This window comes from Dermacentor andersoni, chromosome 3 (assembly GCF_023375885.2).
Source record: "Dermacentor andersoni chromosome 3, qqDerAnde1_hic_scaffold, whole genome shotgun sequence".
Classification (NCBI taxonomy): Eukaryota; Metazoa; Arthropoda; class Arachnida; order Ixodida; family Ixodidae; genus Dermacentor; species Dermacentor andersoni.
Window position 1 is genome coordinate 212,123,495 of NC_092816.1, and position 27,523 is coordinate 212,151,017.

At 47.8% G+C, this 27,523-nt stretch overlaps 1 long non-coding RNA gene across 1 annotated transcript; it reads right to left on the reverse strand.

Moving 5' to 3' along the window:
- Positions 1-6,995: 6,995 nt before the first annotated feature.
- Positions 6,996-27,085, reverse strand: LOC140216829 (uncharacterized). Its single transcript, XR_011893523.1, has 2 exons — positions 26,813-27,085; positions 6,996-7,917 (listed from the first exon to the last, which is right to left on the reverse strand). It is a non-coding gene; the product is annotated as an uncharacterized lncRNA (long non-coding RNA).
- Between the last annotated feature and the right edge of the window lie 438 nt (positions 27,086-27,523).

Below are 27,523 nucleotides of genomic sequence, written 5' to 3' on the forward strand. Positions count from 1 at the left end.
ACCTTACACCGGCAGCCATGCACTCCGTAGACGCAGTACACCAATTTGGTGCAAATACTCGGGGGGCAGGTCGCATCACCCAGAGCAGGATCGGAGAACCGGACAGCATCCAGGGGACAGAGGCCGTGGCGCAGCATATTTAGCAGACCGTTGTCCTTGTGCCGTTCGTCGGCGCTGTGCCAGCACACCAAGCACACGGCGTGGCCGCAGGGAAGCTGCCTGGTCCTGGCAGGAAGAACGCAGCAGATTGCGCAAACGCAAGATGCGGGCAAAGGCTTCACGAATGAGATGCGTCGCATGTCCAAGAAGGGGCACTCTGTAAATCCTTGCAGAACATATGTAATCGGATGGGGCTTCTCGTTGCACGCGTAGGGAATCTTGAAAGCCGTCGAAGGTTCGCTTCCGCGATGGGTGTCTTCATGGTCCACAGCAGTTTTCGTTTCTGGGCATCGCGCAGAACGGTTCGCCGATGCTGCTTCAGTCGTCCGGAAGCCTTTACCCTTGAGGAGGATGTCATCGTTGGTCGTCTGGACGTGATTGTGGGAGGCGTCGGAAGGCTTCGAAAAAGACCGTCGAGGTGTCCTTCTGCGCGGACTGCCACCGTCTTTGACATCTGTTTCTTTCTCCGAAGAATGCGAACAGCTATTCACCGAGGCTCCACGCGCCGCAGCTTCAGAAGTCGGGTGCTCGTACTCACTTGCGAGGAGAACTCTGTCGTCGTTGCACCTTGACTCTGATCGCACCATGACTGGATTCGTGCTTCAACGTCGACGTGGCTGCGATGGGCTTCAGTCGCTCGTCTCGGCAGGTCAGAAGCTGCTGGCTGTCACCGTCGTGGCTTCGAAGAGATGCGTTACGATTCAGGGCGTCGAAGCGTGCACCGATGAAATTATAGCGCAAACAGTGCGACTGAACTGGCTTTGAAACCACTGCGTGCTTGAACTGGCTCTCGAGAGGGTTGCGCTGTCTTTTATAGCCTCCAAGGTGCTCTCCGCCTCTACTTTCTAAGTAGCAAGAATGAGAAGGAAAGGGGAGGAGACAGCGATGGGTTGTCATTGATTGGCTTTCACAACGTGCAAAGGGTGGTACAAAAGTGGTCACGTGGTCAAGCGTGTATGTACTGGAGTAACAAAATGGTGAAAGCGGGATGGGACAGGGTAACGAGAAAAATCCGGGAACGTCTTGACTGTTCGCAAGAAGGAAAAGCACATGTCAAACGTTCTGTAGCCCTCTATTTTTACTTTTTTTTCGTAACGCTCTCATCAGTACCCAGAATTTTAAAAAAATATGCTGTTTTTTTGTTTACTCTTCCCCGAACTGAAAACGCATCTCCATACGCGGGATATTTGCTGCGGTGGTTGTTCCCAGAGGTCTACATAGGACAGGAATCTGGGGTGCCTAAACAACCGCCTTGGAGAGTTCGCTTCAGCCTTGATTTAGCAAAAGCGAAAACACCGGGCTGCAACGCTGAAACAACAAAGCTGATGCTGTTTCGGGAAACCTTTTACAGGAAATAAAAAACGCGAGCGTTTGTGTGCGAGTTTCTTGAGACGTTCAGTCTTTAAGTGATTGGCTGTATATCATGTTGTTTGTGCGCTAAGTTCATGAGTTGTGTTTCACGTTCTATCCTCGGGAAAACAATTTCATCGATGAAGATATACGAAAAAAAAAGGGGGCGAATGGTGGCGTATCACTAACACGTGCCTTTTTTGCCGGTAGACGCTGCAATGAGTTGGTCTGCATTTACACAAGTTGGTACTAGTGTCCCTGCTGTCCTTTACTTATTCTACGTTCATGAAGTATAATTTTAACGCCATAATTAGCAAGCAAACTTATGTCTAACGCGTTATTACAGGGTCTCTTTGTTGTGCAGTTGTTGTTTACTTCCCTACGTTTCCGACTGCTGCTTATTCATTCTGCCTGATTACACCATATTCAATTTTACTAAGGCAATACCAAATCACCAATCAAGATTAACCAGACGAAAATGTTGCAAGCAGCTAACACATCTAAAGAAAGAAAAAAAAATGGAAGTAAACATTACGCTATGATGGTGTTGCTAAAGAAATCAGCAAAGGCTTGGTTCACAATGACCACATGTTGCTTGGACTTCGCTTGGGCTGAGGAAAAGTCTACTAGAAAAGTATTCCACACGGTCATCCCAATCGATAGACGAGGATTGGAAATTAAAATTTGTTCGCCATGTAATACCTGACCTTCTGCCGGCACAATGATGCCTCAAAGGCATAAAGACTGCAGATTTGGGTGCTTCCCAATTTCAATAGTAACAAAATTGAATTCGGGTGTTTATTGTGAAACTGCAGAGCAATTTGATATCACGGACTAAGCTTTCTCTTCAATGAAAGTTTTTAAGTACGCATGACATCTTCGATCATCCCAGGAATGATCAAAGACTGAATTTACATCTCCCAACTGCTGCGGTGACTCTTCAATCACTTTTACCTATTCGTTTTTATTATGTAATAATGTTTTTCCTCTATATTGCGTTCTTTTTGCATTCAGTTAGGCCGTTTATAAAAGTGATCACAATTACTTGGCCTTGCACAGAATCACACCTAATTCCAGCCAATCTGTTTATTTCGAACGCTTTCATCAAGTATTTCGTTGCCTGCAATTAATACCTACGCTGTGAAAGGTTGGCGAGATATATCTCGTTTGACAACTCGAATTACAAATTTATTTCTCGGCGCTGAGTTTTAGTGCACTGGCTATGTTCTACTTATTACAGATAGGTTAATTATACACGCCTCCTAAATCTGATGATCGTATGGAGCAGTTGGACCAATAAGTTACTGCTAAGGCTGTAGTTGACCCTGGAACTTTGATCTACGTATGGGAATCTTACATAAGGTTTCTCCTGTTTGTCTGAAATTTTAAACAAGATGCCTTGTTCAGTTTGCCAAATCTATCGTGGACGCATTGTAGAAGACCCTGGGTGCATGAACAAACCACGTGGCTGGAGCGTACGTCGTTGGAAACGATCGCACCAAGATGCGACTTACCCTTCCTAGTGATAGACCTGCAGCCACAGTTTTTTGCTTTATGAAGTTATCTCAAGGCAATTTCTGTAAGGGCATCAATAGGTCTCAGTGATATATTAACCAGGAATACTGGTTATACTTGTGTGGTTATTATTAGAAACACATTCAAGAGCTCCCATCTAAATATTTGTACCTGTTTGTTCGAGTGTATTGTACTTTTGGGTGAGATACGGCTATATATATTTGCTTTATTCAGTTATGTGGCCATATATTCTACCTCCTGAAGACCTAAAGTTTGAATGTATATTGTGAATATTTTTACTTCATCGCTGAATGTAAAATTTACATTCTACAGCTACAGTTGTGTGGTTGACATAGCGAATGAGTTCCCCGGTTTACTAATAACAGAAATTTCAGCATCGCTTTTTGCAGTGGTATGGCTCGTAGCGCCTGTTTTTGGTACGGTTAATATGTCGTTCTTACTTTTTCCTGATACATTTCTTCTATTCTACAACTGCTTGGACCAAGGCTGCTGCAAAACGCGACCCTGAATCATTTTTTATTGTATTTTGTCACAAGCCCAGTCTTCTCAGTTGACCCTTCCTTTATTTATTCTTTAACAAAAATTCTGTAAATTCTTGGTATATGGTATGTTCCTTCCCTTTCTTTTTGTTTCGTGGAGATGCGTGGATGGATCCTCTTTCCAACCAGTCTTCAGCTGTACTTTTCACGGAACGCCGATTGCTGGAATTCAGTTTGCTTGCCCATGCAGGTTGGCGTCCCTTACAATGTGGCCCTCATTTACGTAGAAAAAAATGGAATTCAAACCTTCAAAGCACTTGAAGGTCGTCAGCATTGCACCTTCTGTGGTCGTTTCTCACTGCCAATCTATAGAATTTCAGAGAAATTTTGTGAATAGTGCCCACTTTCCTTGCAAACCAGGCACACTGGATGGGCGCAAACTACCTATACCTGTAAGTTTTTTGGTATTTGCGGTTATCTCTAATGCGAAAAAAACAAAAAACAATGTGACAGTTGACTGTGTGTGGCCATGAAGGAAACGGATGCCAAGTGACTGAGAGGCGACGTGCCTATTCGTCACGCTTGCCCGTAGGGTTTTTGCGATTGGATCGCCACTGCAAATACGACTTTCTTTTGTGCTACGTTCACCCCATCTTCGCCACGGTGTGGTTTTAACGCGAAGATTTCTTTCCCACTCCCTCCAGCTTTTCTACTGCATGCTCCTGCATTCTTGCACACAGATTGGGGGGGAGGGAGGGGGGTTCAGAGCGTGCATATATATGAAAAGAACGTGGATGAGAGGGGAGGCAACGCGGGAAACTCGGTTGGACATTTCCATCGCGTCCCACGCGCACAATGCTCTTCGGAGAACTGCGGGTGTCGTCCCATTAGCCTTTTGACAGCTTTAGTTATCCGTGACGCCCCGCAATGGCACTGCAGAAACTGCATCGCCGTGGATCCACACGACGGACGAAATCCGTCTTTTTCGCGACGGACGGCGCATCACGTGACTACGCGTCACGGATTTGTGCCGTCCGCGCGACGTTCGCGACCCCCACGGACGGAAAATGCCGAGTTATTTTTCGCATCCGGATTTTGGGGGTCGAATGCTGCGGATTTAGCCTAGCATGTTCTACAGTCTGGCAACAAGCGTGGCTTTGGGATCTTTCTGAAACAGCTTCATCGCTGCTGACACCATCCGTGTCTGTTCGCGCGCGCGCGACTCGCACAAGAGCGACTGAAATGAACCTGAGCGACGAGGCAACTTTGTTCTTACATCTCGTCACGGAGGAAGGAAACTAAGGAGAGGCCCTACCCCCTCCGCGCGCTAGGAGAAAAGTGTGGCGGAAATGACGTAGTAGGTTCTCATTTTTTGTGCTGCTTTTTTATTTTTTTTTGTTGTATGGCCACGCCCTTTGGGCCACAATGGCGGCGTTGTTATGGTTTTGAGCGCTCACACGTGTTGCTCTGGTAGGTTTCGGGCCGTGGCAAAGGCGTTGAGTGGGCGGGTTTGCGTTAGTCGCCGTGTCTTGTTGCGCTGTGTTACCTGCACCGTGCTCTGCCAGATGTTGCGCGAGCGCGCGACACCACGCGCAGCGCGGCGTGGTTTCGCGACACATGTAAACAAGAGAGGAGGGTGGCCCAAAAGGCGGAGCATCGCCATGAGCAACGCCAAATTCCGGCTTCACTTTTGCTTCACAAAGAGTGACGTCAGGGCCTCTCCTTGGTTTCCTTCCTCCGTGCATCTCGTAGAGCAGTTCCCTGCGTTGTGGGACATGACTCTCACCGATTACGCGGACACGAGAGCGTAAGAAGACCTCTTTCGATGAAACAGGTACTCGTCATCATCCAATTCGGACAAAACAACAGCCATTGCAGCCAACCGTCGTTTCCTTTTGATCTCCATTTTCATTCAGAATGAAAAACACGTATGACAACGTCTTTGTTACACCGATGGCGCCATCTAGAGTGAGTAGAAACAAGCAATCACTTTAACTTACGGCCATTGAGATCCGCCCAGGCCGCCGCACCATCTTCGAGGTCATGCTCAGCCAATACAGCCACTCTAAGCCTACATGCCGAGATTCTGAGTATCGCTTTCGGAAACGGTGCCCACTCATCACGAATACACTGCTGTCGAAGCTTTTGGACACAAATTTAAACAAAATACAAGCCTCAGTTTGAAAGTTACGGGCCACACAGTGGACGACAACCACTTGACAGGTTCGAGGCGGACGGCAGTCGCTTAGGGCGGTGCCGCCATCTTTATTTTTCCGGCGCGGTCACTGCTCAGTCCGTCCGTCGTCTGGATGCGCTTCACAGCCGGACGGGCGGCGGAATAAGCATCCGTGGCACAGATTTGCGCGGAGCCGTCCGTCGTGTGGATACACCATTAACAGGAGGAAAAGATTGCAGATGATGATCGTCGCTCGAACGGTGCCGTTTCCACTACCATTGGCAACTCGCCTCAAGCGCCCATGAGGTTCTTGTCGTAGCCGTCGCTGAAGTCTTCTTGGGAATTGTCATCATCGTCGTCTTCGCTGCCGCTGCCGCCGGCTGGCACCGAGGAACCGCTGCCAGAGACTGAGACTTCACCCTCCCCGAGGTCGGATGAGGGCAATTCGCCAGTCTTGTTCTCGGATTAACTACCTGACAAGCAGCTCTTTCGAGCTGTTTTCTTTGACAGCTTGCCGTTGCGTGCCTTGGTGGCTCCCTTACCAGCAATGGTACAGTCGTCGTCGCTCTCCGACGTCTGCGAGTCACTGGACGTGGACGCGCCACCGGATTTAGAGCCATGCATGGTCTCGGTGCTTCAACAACCTGTTGCGTTGATGTATTAACTGCACTGGCAGGTCCCTCCTCCAAGATGGCCACAGGGAGCTTCAGCAGTGCGTATGAGACCGCTCCACCACCATGTCCCACGCCAGGCCCGATGATCGTGACAGAGGTGGAGCTTGTGGAAACGCTCCTCAGCGAATGCCAGAGCTGCAGCTTGCACTGTGGAGATGGTCACGCACCAGGCCAGGCAGGCGTCGCTACTGGCAGTGGAACGGACGCCGCCCCTAGCGGCGTCCGTTCTCAAGTTCTCTCCCACGGCTGTAATACCAGAACATAGCCGGGATCCCATGTTACTGGCGCCAATGTCGGCACGGTGCAGTCCCTTGGCCCATGCCAGGAGGCCCCAGTCCTGGCCGACTGCGTCCCGGAGCACCCAGCCGAGTCTTGAACCACCGCACGCGCTCACTAGTCACCTTGTCCTCCACTTCTTCGACTGCTGGCTCGGCTGGGCGCTCTTGGGCACGGCCGGCCAGGACTGGGGCCTGCTAATGTGAACTGAGGGACCGCGCTGTTCCCACAATGCCACGGATTTCACTTTATCAAGGCTTAGTGTAATTGTAGGTGCACTTTTACCTTCATGGCAAACCATACATGCAACAGGGCACAAGAAAGCAATGCATACATTTACTTGCAAAATAAAACTTTTAACTTTATTACACAAACAACATGTGGTAATGATGTGACACACTTATTTTAGATGAGAGGATGAACAATAATTTTGGGGGGTGTAGCTATAAAGCAGCTTGGAATCCAGGCTCCCACTGGTGTTCAACGGAGCATAGCAATATTCGAGAAAGTTCTGATACATGAAGGTGTGTCTAGAACTGAGTGATAACATGGTAACAACGATGAGGCGGGGAAAATCTGTCACTGTAAAAAAAGAAACAATGTACGCGTGTCACTATATAACAGGGAAGTTTTTTTATGAACATCGCATAGAATGTAAGGTGTCTGTGACTGATGGTAACATGCCCACAAAGGGATACAGCAGTCGGGGTGTAGAAACACAACACGATCTATTTTTAACTTGGCGCTGTACTTCAAGTAAACATGCATAGTGAGGCCCTCATAGCTTGCCACGGCTGCCGCCACCAACTGGTTTGTGGAGCTGCTCAATTATACCGACGGCCCTGCGACACTGCCACAAATTTCATAGGATCAATGTACAGTTAAACCTCGATATTACCAAGTATTTAAATTTCTGCAACTTGTCTATAGTACTCCATGTACAGTAGGACCTTGTTCAGACGTGCTGAAAAAAAAAAAACACACAACACATACTAACCAGGAAAACGTACGATCCAAATTAAATAAAAAAAAATTGGGCCGACTCAACTATTGTTGACATGTTCGTAATGCGAAACATTGCGTGGATCGTTGCGGCATGAGACTCCGACGCGCGTCGAGCTGGTGGTGCTCCGGCAGCCTGAGACCCGTTTCGTTGTTCTCCTAATGCGTGGTATCTTGAGAGTGCGACGGGAAACTGCAACGAAATTGAGCTGGTGGATGACGCCAGATGCCGCCGAAGCAAAATGCGATACCCACGTTGTGCCACCTGCAACAGGGAACGGCAATGCGTTCGGATTATCGCCTACTAAATGCGTGCAGTACGCTACCAATGGCACTACGCACCTGTAAAAGAGATAGGTGAAGACGCCTATTGCGATATGTTTGGTGGCAATAACTGTGAATGCGGCGTGAGACGACCGGGGTGGGCGGAGAGTTGCTGGTACCGGAATAAGGAACTGTGCGCGTCATCGTTTTCAAGTGAAATAGGTGGCTATATACTGATCTCAATCACGCGTGCCTTGCGCATTTTCTTATTCCCGTGGAATCTAGCGGCTGGAAAAATGCACACGATCGCAGTCTGCAGCAGAGATCTGCGGCGCGTTTCAGTGACCGCATATTGAAAGCTTGCTGTACACTTCCAATGGCACCATGCGCTGTGAAACAGATAGGCAGACATGCTAATCGCAATAGGATTGGCGGTGATAGCTGCGAATGCCGCATGCGACAACCCCGGAGAAGATTTGCTGCTACCGAAATGAGAAACTGAGCGTGCGTGGGCGTTTTCAGGTGAGACGAGTGGGCGAGTATTGCGGTGAAGCTGCTACAGCAGGCAGCTATATACTGTTCTCGGCGGCGCGCGCCTCGCAAATTTTCTTGTTTATATGGTATCTAGCGACCGGAAAACGTATCATACGAACGCAGTTTGGCGATGTAATGAACACTGGTGCCGTAAAATCGTGTCTTCTTGGAGCATAGGAACTGGTAAAAAGTGAGTGTAACTCTATTGGGTCATTTTTTGAGTTCTCGTGTGCGAATGTTGGCGCTGGGAAAATGTATCTAACGGGAACGTATCAATGGGAGTTTCTACTGTATTATAATTAGTTGAAAAGTGTCAATGAGAGAAACATGGTGCAACATGAAAAACTCCCAATACAGCTTTCTGCTGCTCAATACGTGCTACATAAAAATGTTTTTTTCCGTGTGTGAAAGAAGGCTGAGAATACATGGAAAGTGCCTCGAGTGGCCAGTCACACGGCAGTTTTGTGTGTATTCATGGGCTACTTTTACGCTCGGAAAAATACTTCTATGTAGAACGTATTGAGCAGCAGAAAGCTGTATCGGGAGTTTTTCATGTTACTCTACAATTTTCTCATTTACACTTTTAACCCAGTTACTTTATTTGGGAAGTTGAACAAGTAATTAGGACGAATTGTGTAATAATTATGCAGAATGCAAAAAATAATCTGGGTATCTCCAAGCGACGGTAAATAACATTACCTTGGTTCTGTCCAACTACGTGGCATTTGCATATGTTTAAGTAGTGGTGCATGATTGTAGGGCCACTTTGTATAATGAACTCTTAGAAGCAGCTCAACATTTGCAAGCAGCCATTGCATTACCACAAATTCCACCATAATCAAACTCAGCAACAATAGGCAGACTTCTACGAAAAATATGTGTGTGAAGCTAAATGTGTGTCGATCAAATGCAGCCTTTGCAAAAAGTTTCTGAAAGAAGTGTTTCGAAACGTCATGTTTCCACTGTAGCAACGTTTCCCAAATGCTCGGCTAGAACTCCGTATTACTTAAGCTTTACATTTAAGAGAAATGAGGGGCATCTATAGACCGTTTCATCGGGCGAGGAGGATAGGGCGCGCGGAGAGGCTTTCCTCCTCTCTGGCTTGTGCGATCCGGTGCGGCGCTGCTTGAAACTATTGCTGTCGCGTGCTGCGAAACGATTTCGAGATGTTTTAGATCTTTGTGAAACTTACGCCACGTTCGTTCATATAAGGTGGTCAGGGAAGCCTTTCGGTGCATCGGTAGCTACTGTAGGCAGAAATACGTCTTGGGGGCGCAAAAATGTGACGCGCCTAATCAGCCGTGGTGCGCGCATTATCAGTCGCGGTGCGTGTATGTGTTGTTTACTATATTGCTTATATTGATTTTAAATCAACAAAGAAAACCGGTGTCTCTGTATTACCAGCATTAAATGGTAAATCAGCTCACTGTCTGATCGATTGGCGTAGGGAGTAAAACAAAACTTAAGAGCGCATGCTCGTGCACGGCCAGCCTAAGGCAACCACGAAACATCTGAGCGGCAGGCGCTATCAAATATTTGTGATACACTGGCATCGTTCTCACGCATTTCAAGTCTAGTATGCTTGAAAATACCATATGTCTACGCTAGCCTTGCTGCATAAGGCCCATGGCGCTGCTCTACACAGCGATCCCTGTGGTTGGTGGGCCAGCACGTTACATATATAAGCTGTGCGCTTCGGCAGTGCCTTTCTGGCCTGTATACAGCCATAATATATGAGAGGGTTCGCATAAAAAGAATGCGATGGCTATTTTTGAGTGCGAAATTTCCGTCATACGTGTGAGTGCGTCGTAGAGAACTGAACGAGCACAACCGAAAAAGAAAATCGGTTATCATCCTCTTTCTCTAAAAAGCAAGAGAAAACGGGCTAACACCGCACAATGTTTATAAATATATAACCGCTGATGCCGTATGCTTGGACCATGCGCTATGTAGAAGAAAGATATCTGTAATCCAGCACCTACTACTGCTTAGGACGCTCACGCAGTTCGTAAACGGTCGCTTTGCTGGACAAGCTTAATTCAGACTGTAAGGTATGCTGCTACTACTAGCCAAAACTATTTTTATTCGTGGGTGGAAACCTCTTCCATCCAACCAAGTAGTCACGCAATGTAACCTGTAGCGAACAGTTTGAACGCTTGTCAAAGTATAACAGCACAGCTCCTATCGTAGCAGAACGGTACCCACGCTGTTACGATCGTCGCATATGTTTCATGGCTCCTAAACCGCAGCTTAGAAATAGAGGATAATACTACAATAAGGTCACATTAGTGATTGGAAGATTCAGAAATACACAATTGATCTCCGAGGCTGATTGTAGGCTCAAATATGCGCGCACACATAGCGCTGCGTGTTCCGTCCACCTCAACGCCAGCGGAAATTCCGGCCATGACGTCCTAAACCACTTCAGCACGTCTCACAGAACCGTTTACCACGTAGAAGACGCACGTCATACTAAACAAACCGCACGACCGCAAAAACAAACGCCACAACCCACCGCCGAGCGTATACCTGCCATGCAAAAGACCACTTTCACCCAAGCCAGTATGGCGCTGCTCATAGGCGGCGCCCCTGCGTTCACAATATGGCGGCGCCTACGAAAAAACGGTCTATAGTGCAATGTGTCATGAAATTTCAAAGTTATCTAGCTTAATTACGAGCGTTACAAAATACTCACAAACCCTTGTTTTGACAGTATTCATGTGCATGATGTGACGTTTGCCCGCTGTCCTTGACGAGTCAAATGATATACCTTGTTTATATTTGGTGAAAGTAAGGGCCAGGTAATGGGTGGTGTGTAGACAAACTTCAAAGTGGGTGGGTTTATTGTAGGTTTTGCGATAAATTATGTATTCAAGTGCTTCAGAATGTTATCAGTGTTTTACAAGCAAGCAGAATTTAACACGTTTACCTGGCAGAACAACAAATAGCTGTGAGAGTAAATTTAGCGACAAAGGGAGGAAGGCTATGAAGGCCATGGCAAACATTCGTGCGAAGTTAAATGCATGTGAAATTAATGCTGCCTTTGCTAAAAAAAAGGTATTCGAAAGTGTCATATTGTCATTATCAGATGTGCTTCCCAACATACCAAGATAATTAGTATTGCAAACCAAGTTTATCTTTACTGGAAATTTATGGAGGTCATGTTCAGTGCAATTTATGACAAAACTAACTTTCCTGGCCAGTTTCAAAAGTGATTAACGTGACGAATTAGGTTTTTGTACATATTTAAGAAGGTGGCAGCACAAAAAGACTCGGACAGAGACGAGATGACAAGGACGAGCTCTGATTATAGAAGATTAGAAGTGTTGGAAATAATTATTGAACTCTTTTTTCGTTTATTTTTTCGTTATATGAGGTTGGTGGTAGGTTTTTACAGTGTCTTCCATGAACTACAAGAGGCGCATCATTTATATTCGTTCAAAATTAGAAACAGGTTATAGATAATGTGTGCAGAAAGTTTAAATTGTGGGGGAGAATTACAGGCTTTAGCAGTAACTTACGTATGCAGGCTGCCTGGAACATTAAAACTGTGTTTTGGGAACAATGCAGGATTTAACATTCCGCCTTTTAGGAACTGCGAACTCCAACAATATCACATCTAGTGAAAATGGCAGAAGTATTATAGTCAATATTCTCCCAAAGTAAAATGCATGCAGACGAATCTCTGCGTTTGTAAAATTTCATTACAGTGTGCCCAAATGGGTTATATTCTGGAAGGTTTCAAACCAACTAGTAATATAGGGGCAATTGCTACACAAACATAGATAAAGCACAATCCAAGCAAAAAAAAAATTTGCTCGGTATGTTACATCCTTTATTGCCGGTGCTGATGGTGCAGACCTGGATTCCTGACAACGTGCACAGTCCCTCACTTTCTGCTCAACATCTCTGTCGATACCTGGCCACCAGACGGCTCCTCTGGCGAGCCCCTTCATGTTGACAATTCCTGGATGAGCTGTGTGAAGAATGTCCATAACATATGGTCGAGCTGGCTCCGGAATGACCCCACGACTGCCCCACAGCAAACAACCTTGGTACACCGACAGTTCATGCTTGCGGCTCACAAACGCTGCAAACTCTTCTGGTAGCTTGTCCTCTGGCCACCCATGCTGCACCGAATTGCAGACTCTAGCCGACAGCTTGTCCATTGACGTAAATCTTGCCACCTTCCTAGAGTTCCATGTTACGTCTGGCGCCATTTCCAGCATTCCTACTTCCCAAAGACGCTGCTCCCCTTCCTCCGCCTTACTGGCCCTCAGTGGTAAACGACTGAATGCGTCAGCACTGGAAAGCCTCTCCGCTAGTGGATACTCAATTTCATAGTCATATGCCGATAACATGAGAGTCCAACGCAGCATCCGTGGTGATAGCACCTGGGGAATGGGCTTTGGCGTGGTGCAACAGTGGCCGTCAAATTTTGAGATGTCTCCCATACAGAAACTGATGGTACTTCTTTATGCCAAAGCCGATGGCGATCGTTTCTCGGTCTGTTTGGGCATAATTCCGTTCTGCCGCGCTCATAGGTCTCGATGCATATGCAACCGGTCTCTCGCTGCCATCTTTACCCACGTGACTAAACACAGCACCCAGTCCATACGGGGACGCGTCACAGGCCAGCACTAGGGGCCTGTTGACATCATGTTGCACAAGAACATGCGATGACTGGAGCAGATCTTTCGCCTGGCGAAATGCGTCTGCCTCGGCTCCCGTCCAACGCCACTCGCGACCCTTGTCCAACAGCCGGTAAAGTGGCTCCAAGGCATGAGCTGCTGCTTTAAGAAACTTGTTGTAAAAGTTCAGAGCTCCCAAAAAGGCTTGAAGTTCCTTTCTACATGTCGGCTCTGGGGCCTCGTAAATAGCACGCACCTTGTCTGCCGTCGGCTGCACACCTGCAGAGTTCACGCTGAATCCCAAGTAACACTTCATCAACACAAAATCGACATTTGTCAAATTTCAGTCGCAGACCGTCTTCATGGATTCTTTTGAGCACCTCTTCCAAACGGATCTGCTGCGTTGGTTTGATCACTGTGCCGTCGATGGTGATGTTATACTGGGCCTTCTGTTGCGCAGCGACGGCAAGGCGCACGCAGCCGTCAACAAAATCAAGACCACATCGGAGCAAGTCCTGAGCATGATCCGGAGAGTCACCAACCGGAACAGAGGAATCAAAGAAGAAGACGCACTGCGCCTGGTGCAGGCATTCGTCGTGTCACGCGTAACGTACTCCGCCCCGTACCTCCAGCTTGCGAAGGTGAACCGCGAGACGCTGAACACGACGATAAGGAAAGCAGTGAAACTCGCGATGGGCATCCCAGTCTACTCGTCAACGCAGAAGCTGCTGGAAATGGGTGCCCACAACACGGTGGAAGAGCTGGTGGAAGCACACCTATCCCACCAGAGAGTGAGGCTGAGCCGGACAGAGCATGGTCGGGCCGTCCTACGCAAGATAGGATGGCAAATTGAACAGCAACCGACAACGGAGCCACTCCCCACAACGTGGAGAGACATTATTAAGACGAAGCCTCTCCCCCGGAACATGCAGCCGGGGAGGAACGACGAGAGACGCTCTGCGCGGGCCAAGGCAATGGCTCGGCAGCTGGAAAAGGACCCAGAGGTTCTCTACGCGGACGCCTCGCTTCCCAAGCACGGAACCAGAGCAACGGCGGTCGTCACCACCATCGATAAACTGGTCACAGGCGCGTCGATACGGACGACGAATATAGTCGAAGAAGAAGTGGCCGTGGCCCTCGCACTCGCACAACCGGGAGTGAGGACCGTGGTCACAGACTCCCAGACCGCCTACGCAAGCTACCGCAAGGGGAGCATCTCTCCCGCGGCACTAGCGATCCTCACCAAATGCAAATCACCGGGACGGACCGTTGAGCTCGTGTGGGTCCCGGCTCACTCGCAAGTGGAAGGCAACGCACTCGCCGACCACTATGCCCGAGAACTGACAATCCGGGCCGAGGACGAGCCAGAGCTACCGCAACCCGTGACAAGCTACAAAGAAATCACGAAAATGTACAGAAGTGGCAGATGTAGGCTTCCCCGTCCGCATCCGCAACTCAGCCGACAGCAGCAAACGATCTTGCGACGCACGCAAGCGGGGTCGCTAGCGCATCCCGTGCTCTTGCACAAGATGTTCCCAACAGAGCATGACACTTTATGCCCTTTTTGCAGACGGTCAACAGGCACTCTAGCACACATCATTGCAGAGTGCACTAAGCTCAAGAACCCCCCACCATCCCTACCCCCCACCCTCCCCTGCCCCAACCCCCCCGAGCGATGGGAGACCTTGTTGTCCAGCCCCGACCTACTGACCCAGCTCGCGCTGGCGGCTAGGGGCCAGGAACTGCTGGACACATATGGGACCTGAGAATAAGGTTCCACCCCATCTGGTGCCAGCGAGCACCAACCATCACTAAGCGCTCAGTTCAAAAGTTGATTCTCTCTCTCTCTTCCAAACGAGCATGGTGCTGTGCCTCATTCTTTCCACCGATTAAGATGTCATCCAAGAACACAAGAACACCATCAATTCCGTGCAACAGTTCTTCCATGTACCTCTGAAAAATAGCCACTGTCACGCCAAATTGAAGACGGGTTACGCGGAACAGTCCCGGTGTGTTGTAACCGTCAACAAGTCAGCTATTTCTTTATCAACAGTCTTCCGTTGATACGCTTGTCCGAGGTCTAGCCTTGAAAACTTCTAGCAACCTGCCAGCCTGGCAAACAGCTGCTCTGGTGTCAGCAGAGGATACCTTTCCCACTGCACTACACGATTGACTGTGCTCTTGTAGTCCCCGCAGATCCTTATCCATCTTTTCTGACAGCTGGAACGACAGGTGTCGCCCACTTCGAGTGCCGTACAGGCTGGAAAATGCCTTGGCTCACCAACCTGTCCAGTGCTTCGTCGACCTTCGGTCTCAATGCAAACGGTACTTGTCGTGGCTTCAGAAATCGCCGCGGAGCTACCGGGTTCACCTCTACGCGTACAGGAGGCCCCTTTACTTGTCCCAAGTCCAGGCTCAAAGACTGAAGAATACTTGAGCAAGGCCGTTGTTCCCCTACAGCCAGTTCTACTCGGCTCGCACACACTGTGAACGCCACTCAGACTTATTCCCAAGGAACCAGTCCCGATCGACAAGTCCGATACTAGCAACCTTAACCACCACCAATCGCAGGCGATGTTCCCGCCCCTTAAGTTCCACCGTCACGGTCAGTTCACCCAACACTCGTAGTTCCTTGTTATTGTAAGCTCAGAGATGAAGACTACTTGGGCGCAATGCCCTTTTCGATATTCGCAGCTTCCGCATAGTCCGGTCGTTGATGACTGACACACTGCAGCCGAGTCCACCTCCATCTCTAGGGGACATCCGTTGACGCGCACTTCCACTCTAACGGCTGGCTCCTCACCAGACAGCACGAACACGTCGTATACGTCCGACGCAGCATTATTGCCCCATTTTCTGTTCTGAGAGTTGGGTTCAGCGGAAGCGCGAGAGAGAGAGTAAAACATCTTTATTAATAATATTTGAATGGCGAGAGCAGTGTGGGAGGAACCCTCAGTCCAGGGTCCCTAAGATGATTCCGGCGATGTTTCGAGCACGTTGTATCACAGCTCGGAGGACCTCGGGAGGTCCGTCGCGGAGGGGATCGTCCCACAGCTTTTTGTTGCATAGAGGGTAAAGGAGAGTTGGCAAGGGAGGAAAGAGGTCTTCAGTGCACTCAATCGTGACTTGGAGATTGTGGGCGAGCTGCCACAGCCAGGGCAACGATCTGCATAACAGTGTGGGTAGAATTTATTGAGATAGACAAGATTTGGAAAAGTTGCGGTTTGTAACTGGCGTAATGCCACTGCTTCCTCCCGCGAGAAGGACGGCGGTGGTGCGGCGTGGGTGCGACGAATGCGTGTATAATGACGGAGTATGTCTTTGTAACGGAGCAAGGGATCCCCCCACTCTGAACTAGTCGCCTCACCACGCCGAGTCGCCCGGAGGGAAATTTCTCGGGCAACCGCATGTGCGCGTTCGTTACCCGGCAGCGAGGCGCGAGCTGCAGCCTTCCTCCTGCATGCTCTTACTATGTGCCCTCGTTGCTTGCAGAAGTGGCACTGCACATTAATGAATGGGCAACTGCTTGGCGAATGCGCACCCTTGCAGCGGAAACATCCGCTTGTGATCCCAGGCGAACCAGCCCACTTCTGGGTACCCTCCTTGGCTGCCACTGGCGCAGAGACCTGCGTAACACATGGGTCGAAACACTTCCCGCTCACGCTGCAAACTTCAGACGATGTGGCACTGCCACGAATTTGCTCAGTCTGTCGCTGCGCAGATTCCATTGCAATGGCTTTCTCCCGAGCTGTCGCAAACGTAAGCTCCGGCTCCGCCAGCAACCAACGCTGAAGAGTCTCGCTTCGCACCCCGCACGCCAGCCGGTCGCGCAACATGTCGTCGAGCGACGCACCGAAATCGCTATGTTCCGAGAGATGTCGCAGTTCTGCGATGTAGTCGGCAATTGACTCACCGGGATACTGCTGACGCGTGCCAAACTTGAAACGCTGTACTGCCACCGACGGTCGCTGCAAGTGGTTTGAGACACGCCTGACGATCTCATCGTAGGCCACCGCCGACGGCGCATCTGGAGAACAAAAGGAGCGAACGATGGCATACGTTGCTGGGTCGAAAACGCTGCAGAGCGTTGCTTGCTTCTTCTCGTTACCGTCGATGCCGTTTGCTTGAAAGAAAAACTCGAGGCACTCCAAATACAAGGGCCAAGACGTCGCCTGCGTCGCAACGAATTCCCCAATCGTGCCCAGTGCAGCTGCCATTTTCTCTACCGCCAACCGCTTCGGCTAGCCCTACGCCTAGTCAGGCCTAAATTTCGATCCTTCGTCCCCAGTTATGTTACATCCTTTATTGCCGGAGGCAGGGCGGCAGGGTACAGACTGGCGGGAAAGCCGCCGTCACGTGACACACAGCAACACAGGGTTGCTTAGCCCTAAGATTGTCCCGCAGAAGATTGGGCCGACGTCCATGGGCAGTTAAATAGCAGACGGCCCGATCTCGGCCATCTGGGTCGGGCCGAGCTTGGTTGTTGCACGTGGCCAGCCCGTTTGCCGACCGCCTGCCGGCGGTCGGCAGACGACACCGCATTACCGTCATGACCGCCACTTAAATCATCGTGACCGCATTCGGCCGACACGCGCGCCGGCAACTTCCCCACATTACATTCTGAATAAGTCAAAAGTGCAGGAGCATCTCATTGAAAAAATCGCGCTAATTATATTTTTAATTATTCGCGTTAGGACACATGCTGTAATGACGGAATTAGAGGCAGCGAACGTGCAGGACCTATTCAGTCGGAGCCAACTTTGTAACCAACACCAATTTTGCGATATACGAAGTCAGAGTCAGCAAAATGAGTTGGTGTCCTGGTTACTTGAAGAAAGGGGGTACCAGCGAAACACAAAGGACGCGCACACAAGAAAAAGGCGTTAGACATGGACGGACGCTGGACTTTCAACTGTACTTTATTGACATTTACATTCCAGCACATAACCTCCGACGCATGCGCATCTTCAACTCCTCCAAAGACGTGTGCATGATAACACTTCGAAGATACATTGTGTTGTAAGCGCTTGCAAGGACATAACCTATCCTTAAGCGGTGACCAGCGAAGAAATTTGGCGGTTCATTACCGCGGCTGCAATAAGTGCAAAAAAGTACGCCATTGTTCGGTCGTGTGACCATTTTAGGGAAGGGCAAGACCAGATACGAATGCGAAATCTTAGAAGCTTTTCACATTGGAAATGAGAAAGAAATTTGTGTCAGTGATACGTCCTTGTGTTTAACAAACGACGAACGTGCTTACCTATCGAGGAGGTAAAATATGATTGATAAAAAATTGACATTCATGCACAGGTCTAGGGAGGAGTAGAAGTTGCGCATGCGTCGGAGGTTATGTGCGGCAATGTACATTTCAATAAAGTACAGTTGAAAGTCCAGCGTCCGTCCGTGCCCAACTCCATTTCCTTGTGTGCGCGTCCTTTGTGTTTCGCTGGTACCCAATTTTTTCAAGCTCATCATGCACCAACTGGCCCAAGAGCTTGCGCTAATATCCTGATCACTTCCCACGAGCATTGCATATATTCGCAGTGCAACAAGAAAATAGCTTGACACCAAGGCATTTCTTGCCGTGTATCCTGAAACTGGTTGGTTCCGACTGAATAGGCCCTGCATGCATGTTAACGGACTCATTTCCACCATTGCAACACGTGCAACACTAAGTTTATTAATCAAAAAAGTTGTTGACACGATTTTGTCAATTAGCAGCTTATGCACTACTACTCATTTCGAAAATCCACCTGTAAAATTTAACCGAGATGAACAAGCGGAATGCTGGTATCTGCAACCGGAATAAAGGAAATGACATAAGACCCTGTATAGTTCGCTTTTTAATTCATGCACACGTTTGCATCTTAACACGCACTACAGAAGGATTTGTAGAGAAATTATCACTACAGTCAATTTTATGCCGAATTTTATTGAACTATTTAGTTCAAACAGCATAAATCGGAATACTTTGTTGTCAAATGCTGTAAAAGTAGCTTAGTGGTTGTGCCATAAGATGTGAATTAATCAATGACGGTCTTGTATGGGTACTTGAAGATGTCCTTTCTTGAATTTCATTGGTCCATTCACCAGAGAACTGTGCAGCCAATTTACTGATTCTGCTACGGTCCCGCTCTGATATCTGCAATAAAGACGTGTACTATGCAAGTTCCAGAAATTGGACATGTATAACTATTGTTTCTATAACTAGTGCTGAATATTGGACCCAGACGCTTTGTGGCCTCTCAATAACTCTTAAGCAATGTACTTATGAACATGTTCTGACAAATCCACAATTTCTCATCACAAACACTAAATACGCAGCGCATATGCAAACGCAGTCTCGCGTTATTTAGCCTCAAAATAACCATCGCAAAAATCTTACGCCAGCGGGGCGAAATTCTTCAAATTACGCATGCCACCACGACCGCAACGTACTTACATCGTGCGCATGGCATATACAGGGTGTCCATATAACTTTAGCCACTTTAAGAATATGCAAATACCACGCAGCTGGACAGAACAAAGGTAATCTTGTTTATCGTCCCTCGGAGATACTGAAAAAACTTTTTTTTCATTCTGCCTAATTAGATAATTAGCATTAATCAAGTTCTCAAATGTTATAGTTAGATGGAAAGTGTCAATGATCAAATTGTAGAGCGACATGAAAAACTTCCGATACAGCTTTCTGTTGCTCAATACGTGCTACACAAAAATGTTTTGCCGAGCGTGAAAGAAGCCCGCAAATGCACGCAAAATTGGCGCGCGACAAGCCGCTCGCGGCGCTTTGCGTGTATTCGCGGGCTTCTTTCACGCTCGGAAAAACACTGCTACGTAGCACGTATTGAGGAGCAGAACGCTGTATCGGGAGTTTTTCACGTCGCTCTACAATTTTCTCATTGACACTTTTCACCGAATTATAATGTTTGAGAAGTTGATAAATTAATTAAGACTAATTATCCAATTAGGCAGTATATAAAAAATAGTTTGAGTATCTCCAAGCGACGGCAAAGATTGCCTTTGTTCTGTCCAGCTACGTGGCATTTGCATATTCTTTAACTGTAGCTAAAATTAGCTGGGTCACTATGTAGAGTACGCTACGGACGCTGCTTCCACACATCGGTGCTCCATGCATATCGCGATGCACCCACAGCCTCTTAATTCGCTTGCACAAGCTTTGGCATGCGAACTCTTGCACATTAAAGGCACCTACAAACACCCCGAGGCATCGAATTTAGGCCGTGATATTAACATTAACGTGTGGCTTTCAGCATACCGAAAAGCACAGACGAACTCTCGAAACAAGGAAACGCGGCCTCACGCGCTCTCCTTCCACAACGCTGCAGAGGATAGACTCTAATAACGTAAATAATAGGGCGACTTACGTGTAAATGTGGAGTTCCATAGGATATGAAAATCCGCAGGCTGTAAATATCCATTTCTCGCCAACAAGAACCCAGCACCATAGAAACTCTACGATGGTGCGCCGACCAAGCAGCCAGTGAAGGGCAACTCCGGCGATTTTTCGATCTAAACGGATGTCGATGAAATTTGCTGGGTATGTTCCTCTGCACGCTCCTGTCATGTCCTCAAAAAATCAGGTTTGAGAGTTGCACAGATTTTTTTTTACAAATTAATTTTATTTACGCCATTGGAATCTGAACCTGGCAACGTTTAACGTTAAACGTTGTCTAGTGAGGCGAGTCTAGCAGTGTTATTGGAGGAATTAAGAGGATAGTAAATGGGATATAATAGGGCTCAGTGAGGTTAGGACAAAAGAAGCATATAGTGCTGTGTTACCGGTGCTTAGCGGGGAGACGATAACCAGGAGTCGGATTCCTGATTAATAAGGATATAGCTCGTAACATACAGGAATTCTATAGTATTAACGAGAGCGTGGCTGGTCTAGTTGTGAAACTTAATAAGAAGTACAAATTGAAGGTAGTACAGGTCAACGCCCCTACATCCAGTCATGATGACCAGGAAGTCGAAAGCTTTTATGAAGACGCGGAATCGGCGATGGGTAAAGTCAAAACAAAATACACTATACTGATGGGCGACTTCAATGCCAAGGTAGGCAAGAAGCAGGCTGGAGACAAGTCAGTACGGGAATATGGCATAGGCTCTAGGAATAGCAGGGGAGAGTTATTAGTAGAATTTGCAGAACAGAATAATATGCGGATAATGAATACCTTCTTCCGCAAGCGGGTTAGCCGAAAGTGGACGTGGAGGAGCCCGAATGGTGAGACTAGAAATGAAATCGACTTCATACTCTGCGCGAACCCTGGCATCATACAATATGTAGACGTGCTCGGCAAGGTGCGCTGCAGTGACCATAGGATGGTAAGAACTCGAATTAGCCTAGACTTGAGGAGGGAACGGAAGAAACTGGTACATAAGAAGCCGATCAATGAGTTAGCGGTAAGAGGGAAACTAGAGGAATTCCGGATCAAGCTACAGAACAGGTATTTGGCTTTAACTCAGGAAGAGGACCTTAGTGTTGAAGCAATGAACGACAATCTTATGGGCATCATTAAGGAGTGTGCAATAGAAGTCGGTGGTAACTCCGTTAGGCAGGATACTAGTAAGCTAGCGCAGGAGACGAAAGATCTGATCAAGAAACGCCAATGTATGAAAGCCTCTAACCCTACAGCTAGAACTGGCAGAACTTTCTAAGTTAATCAACAAGCGTAAGACAGCTGACGTAAGGAACTATAATATGGATAGAATTGAACATGCTCTCAGGAACGGAGGAAGCCTAAAAGCAGTGAAGAAGAAACTAGGAATAGGCAAGAATCAGATGTATGCGTTAAGAGACAAAGCCGGCAATATCGTTACTAATATGGATGAGATAGTTCAATTGGCTGAGGAGTTCTATAGAGGTTTATACAGTACCAGCGGCACCTACGACGGTAATGGAAGAGAGGATAGTCTAGAGGAATTGGAAATCCCACAAGTAACGCCGGAAGAAGTAAAGAACGCCTTGGGAGCTATGCAAAGGGGTAAGGCAGCTGGGAAAGATCAGGTAAAAGCAGATTTGTTGAAGGATGGTGGGAACATTGTTCTAGAAAGACTGGCCGCCCTATATACACAATGCCTCATGACCTCGAGCATACCGGAATCTTGGAAGAACGTTAACATAATCCTAATTTATAAGAAAGGGGGCGCCAAAGACTTGAAAAATTATAGACCAATCAGCTTAATTACTGTCCGTTGCCTAGAAAGTATTTACTAAGGTAATCGCAAATAGAATCAGGAACACCTTAGACTTCTGTCAACCAAAGGACCAGGCAGGATTCCGTAAAGGCTACTCAACAATAGACCATATTCACACTATCAATCAGGTGATAGAGAAATGTGCGGAATATAAGCAACCCTTACATATAGCTTTCATTGATTACGAAAAAGCGTTTGATTCAGTCGAAACATCAGCAGTCATGGAGGCATTACGGAATCAGGGTGTAGATGAGCCATATGTAAAAATACTGAAAGGTACCTATAGCGGCGCCAGCCACCGTAGTCCTCCATAAAGAAAGCAACAAAATCCCAATAAAGAAAGGCGTCAGACAGGGAGATACGGTCTCTCCGATGCTATTCACAGCGTGTTTACAGGAGGTATTCAGAGACCTGGATTGGGAAGGATTGGGAATAACAGTTAATGGAGAATACATTAGTAACTTGCCATTCGCTGATGCTATTGCCTTGCTTAGTAATTCAGGGGACCAACTGAAATGCATGCTCACTGACCTGGAGAGGCAAAGGAGAAGGGTGGGTCTAAATATTAATCTGCAGAAAACTAAAGTTCTGTTTTACAGCCTCGGAAGAGAACATCAGTTTACGATAGGTACCGAGGCACTGGAAGTGGCAAGGGAATACATCTACTTAGGGCAGGTAGTGACCACGGATCCGGATCATGAGACTGAAATAATCAGAAGAATCAGAATGGGCTGGGGTGCGTTTGGCAGGCGTTCTCAGATCACGAACAGCAGGTTGCCATTATGCCTCAAGAGAAAAGTGTATAACAGCTGTGTCTTACCAGTATTCACGTACGGGGCAGAAACCTGGAGGCTTACGAAACGGATTCTACTTAAATTGAGGACGACGTAACGAGTTATGGAAATAAGAATGATAGGTGTAACGTTAAGGAATAAGAAAAGAGCAGATTTGGTGAGGGAACAAACGCGAGTTAATGAAATCTTAGTTGAAATCAAGAAAAGGAAATGGGCATGGGCAGGACATGTAATGAGGAGGGAAGATAACCGATGGTCATTAAGGGTTACGGACTGGATTCCAAGGGAAGGGAAGCGTAGCAGGGGGCGGCAGAAAGTTAGGTGGGCGGATGACTTTAAGAAGTTTGCAGGGACAACATGGCCACAATTAGTACATGACCGGGGTAGGGTAGCCACCCTAACCGGGGTAGTTGGAGAAGTATGGGAGAGGCCTTTGCCTGCAGTGGGGTAACCAGGCTGATGATGACTGTCTCGAACAATATTTACCTGCTCCTCAGTTACAGGCAACATTGAGTATGACGTCAGGGAGTGCCACTCAGAGCATGCCGGGATCATGCAGACGACAGCAACGAGAGCGCGGAGGAGTCTGCGATCGTGAGCTAGTGCTTCACGTGAGAAGTTGCTGTCACGAGAATTTGCGGTCCCTGTGGACGGGGAAGTGATGGGGGGTGGCAAGTGGTGCTGCGTTGTTGGCTACACGAACTTCAGCACTCGCCATCCGCACACACAGCATGAGCCGATGCCGATCGCGTTCAGCCAAGGTTAAGCCTATATGTCACAATCGAGTAGTTCACGCGTCTGCAGCTGGCGGACCTGAGCGACTGACCCAAAGCTAATTAAGCCATCAGGATGAATAAAACTACTTCTGTGGTTCAGTTTTGCCCATATGGATTTGAAATAAGCCATTCCTCATTCCGTACAGTGCACACACAAAAAGCGAGAAGCGACGACACGGAGCAGTATCAACATCGGTATGTTGCCGTTTTCGACTGAAAGCTGCCCGCCACTCTCACTGGCACTTCCGTAAATTAAATATGGAAGATGGGTATATTTTTACGTATTGTAATGCCGACTCATTATTTAGCTTCCGAGGTGCACTGCTTGCCTCGTATCCCATATGGGCAGCAAGCGCAGGCCCCTTCGATACAGCAGCGTAAACAACCGCCTCGTTCAGCTGCCAACGGTGTCTATAGTGGCATCGGCGTTTCCACGAGAAAACTACATGTTCTCTAAATGAACAATCACACGCGCAAAGTCCTCATCTATGATAAGTATGATAAAGTATGATAAGTATATAGGCAGCATAACGCGCCCGTAATACGGTCTTCCACTCGCTGTTTTCGAAGGTGCGTGGTCGCTCATATCAGCGCGATTCAGAGTGATGCAACATTCAATCCTATCTACCAGAAGGACATTTCCAGCTCGGTAGCTCAGACTCCGAGTGGAAATTGTTTCTATTTCAGCTGGAAACGGCTTCGATTCCAATTAATACAGGAACACTTTCCAGCTAGAATGAAAGCGTTCTCTAGCTGGAACAGGGATGCTTTCCAGCTGGGTCAGAAGTTCCAATTCCTGCTGAAAAAGCCATATACAACTGGAAAATTTTCCATCTGGCAAGGATTTTCGGTTCAATAATCCAGCTGGAACTGGAGATGTTTTCCATCTGGGGTGGTACAATTATGCAATCGTGCTCGTTCTCTATTCGTAGTGGGCGCGCCTGTTTTGCAGTGTATTTGGGGGCTCGGGTGAAGAAATGACCCCCTTCCCCTCCACACTAGTGGCACCCGAGAATACCTGCGCTGCTTCAGCCCACCGCAGTCGTACAAGATTGGGGCTCCTGTATCTGCCTCGATCTCCTGAATGAATGAATGTGTGTTTTTTTTATTGGCGCAAGGGCACGATCGATCTCCTGCCCGTGCGCTCGCTATGGGGACAGACAACTTCTGCCATGGTCAAAGAAGTTTGACATATCCCTCTGTCTTGCCACCCTGACTCTTTTCATTCATGGTATTCTTCGAATGTACATGTCAAATGCTGGATGTGGGGGGGGGGGGGGGGATGAGCTGCATAACCAACAGCAAGTGAGAATTTTTTGCAATGTAATGCACTCTTCTAGGCCTTATATGTCATCACGTAAACCAGTTCGAGTTTTACAGTTTACACCTAATATGGCTCACTACACTTGTAGTGAGCTCCCTGGAATGCAAGCCTTCCTGCTCGGATGCCTCTCTAAACACCACGCGCAAAGTTAAATTTATCTCCGATTACATCATTAGTGGTGCAACAATGATGCTATCTGCATATGTGACACATGCATGGTCGAGTACGGCTTTTTTCCTATGCACAACGATACCAAAGCATTACATCTAATGATGTATTAGAAAGCTTGCATGATGAAATCGTGGTACAGCTAGTGAGCACCCTTTGGTGTAATCTTGCAACCATGCTTGCTCCCTATTTCGTAGTGGGCCCCATGGGCATGCCGTGGTCAAAAGTGGCAGGCACAAAGTCTCTTCACACCATTTCTGGACCCTGCGTGTCAAACACAGGGGTGCCATAACTGAGCAAGCATGAGATTTCTGCAATAAATTGCACACTTGTAGGCGTTTTAACTCCTGATGAGCACAGGACCAAGTTCTTGGGCATACCATGGCTGAGTGAGCTTTCTCAAATGCGACTACACCTACTCAGATCGGCAAATGTATTGCCAAGTTATAGCCCTCCGAATGACGAATGAGACGTTAAATTTAGCTCCGATTATGAGATGCGTATTGTCCATCTTGTGCTGTGTCAAAAGCTCAATTAAGTTGTTGAGAGTGGATAGGCTGCACTGTCATATACATATACGTATATGTATGCAGAGACTTTCACTCCCGAACGAATCGGAAGACTTTGCCATCGGGTTCTTTGAGGGCACAGGGCCCATACTGCTACTCGCATTTAAAATAATAATAATGTGCACGATGCGCTGGCCTCGATCACAAGAAAGAGGGGCATCACAGCACTTTAAACGCGAGTAGCGGTATGGGTGCCATGCCGCAGAGAACCCGGTGGCAAAGTCTTGCAATTATTTCGGGAGTGAAAGCTTCTGCATACATATATGGTGTATATGACAGTGAAGCCTATCCACTCTCGACGACTTGACCTTTCGACGCAGCACAAGATGGAAAATACCCTGGGTCTCGTTGCCTTTCGGGTGAGAAGCGACCACTTCCACCATTACGTTGCCCCCTACTCGTTTTAAATGCTGTCCAAGGCCGTCAGAAAGCCTGTACAGCTTGCCTAGCCGGGCTCATGGCCGCCTGCGCACAGGAAAATTCCGGAACTACAAGGCCAGAACCGCTTAGAAATCGTTCAATGTTGAGTTAAACTAGCTAAACAGCAAAACCCATCTATCATGGATACATCAAAGAAGCTTTTAGGCATGCAGGGCCCTCTGGGCTTGTTGGCGATAAAGTAGCCTTGCTGCCTACGTGATTATCTGACTGAGCTACCGTATGTCGAATTCTCGGTTGCCATTGCTGGAAGTTCAAATCCTTCTATAAGATTTTTCTTTTATCCTGATGATGGTGAGATTGAATTTCACCTTTTCTAGTGCACACCTGCAGGCTTAGAGTGACACCTGACACAAGTAAAACATGCCAAGAGAGAGTGGGGCTGTACTAATCCAGGTACAACCTGATTAGAAAGGCCCACTTACCTTGAACAAAGACTCACTCACCAGAATAGGAATTGGCCTGCCTGGTGCAGCATTCGGCCACCACCTTCCTGATTATTCCTAGAATTAACCCATGGCCCTCAGTCCCCAGCAGCTGCGGAGCACCCGTCCAAGGCGGCGGTCAGACTTGTACCACAGCAGAGGGTGCCAAGGATCTCTGGGTCTGGACAGGCTGCCAATGGATATTGACCCTGTCAACCTTTAACAGCCGAACTCTGCCGAGTGAGGCTACCTTAGCAGGAGTCTTTGAGGAACTATCAGACATTGTTTGGGATATCGTCGGCCTTAGTGAGATTAGAGCTGGTGAGGCTTATACATTACTGAATAACAGCCATGTCCTCTGCTATAGAAGTCTCCCAGATAAGAAGCAAAACAGGGTGGGATTCCTAAAGCATAAGGACATAGCGGGCAACATTGACGAATTCTACAGCATTAATGAGAGGGTAGCAGTAGTCGTAATCAAACTTAATTAGAGGTATAGATTAAAGGTAGTACGAGCCTACCCTACAACATTCAGTCACAATGATGAAGAAGTCGATCAGTTTCATGAAGATGTTGAATTAGCGATGAGAAAAGTGCAAATTCAGTATACTGTAGTAATGGGCGACTTCAATGCAAAAGTGGGGAAAAAGCAGGCTAGTGAACAAGCAGCTGGCAACTATGGCATCGATTCCAGGAACTCTAGAGGAGAGATGCTAGTAGAATTCGCAGGAA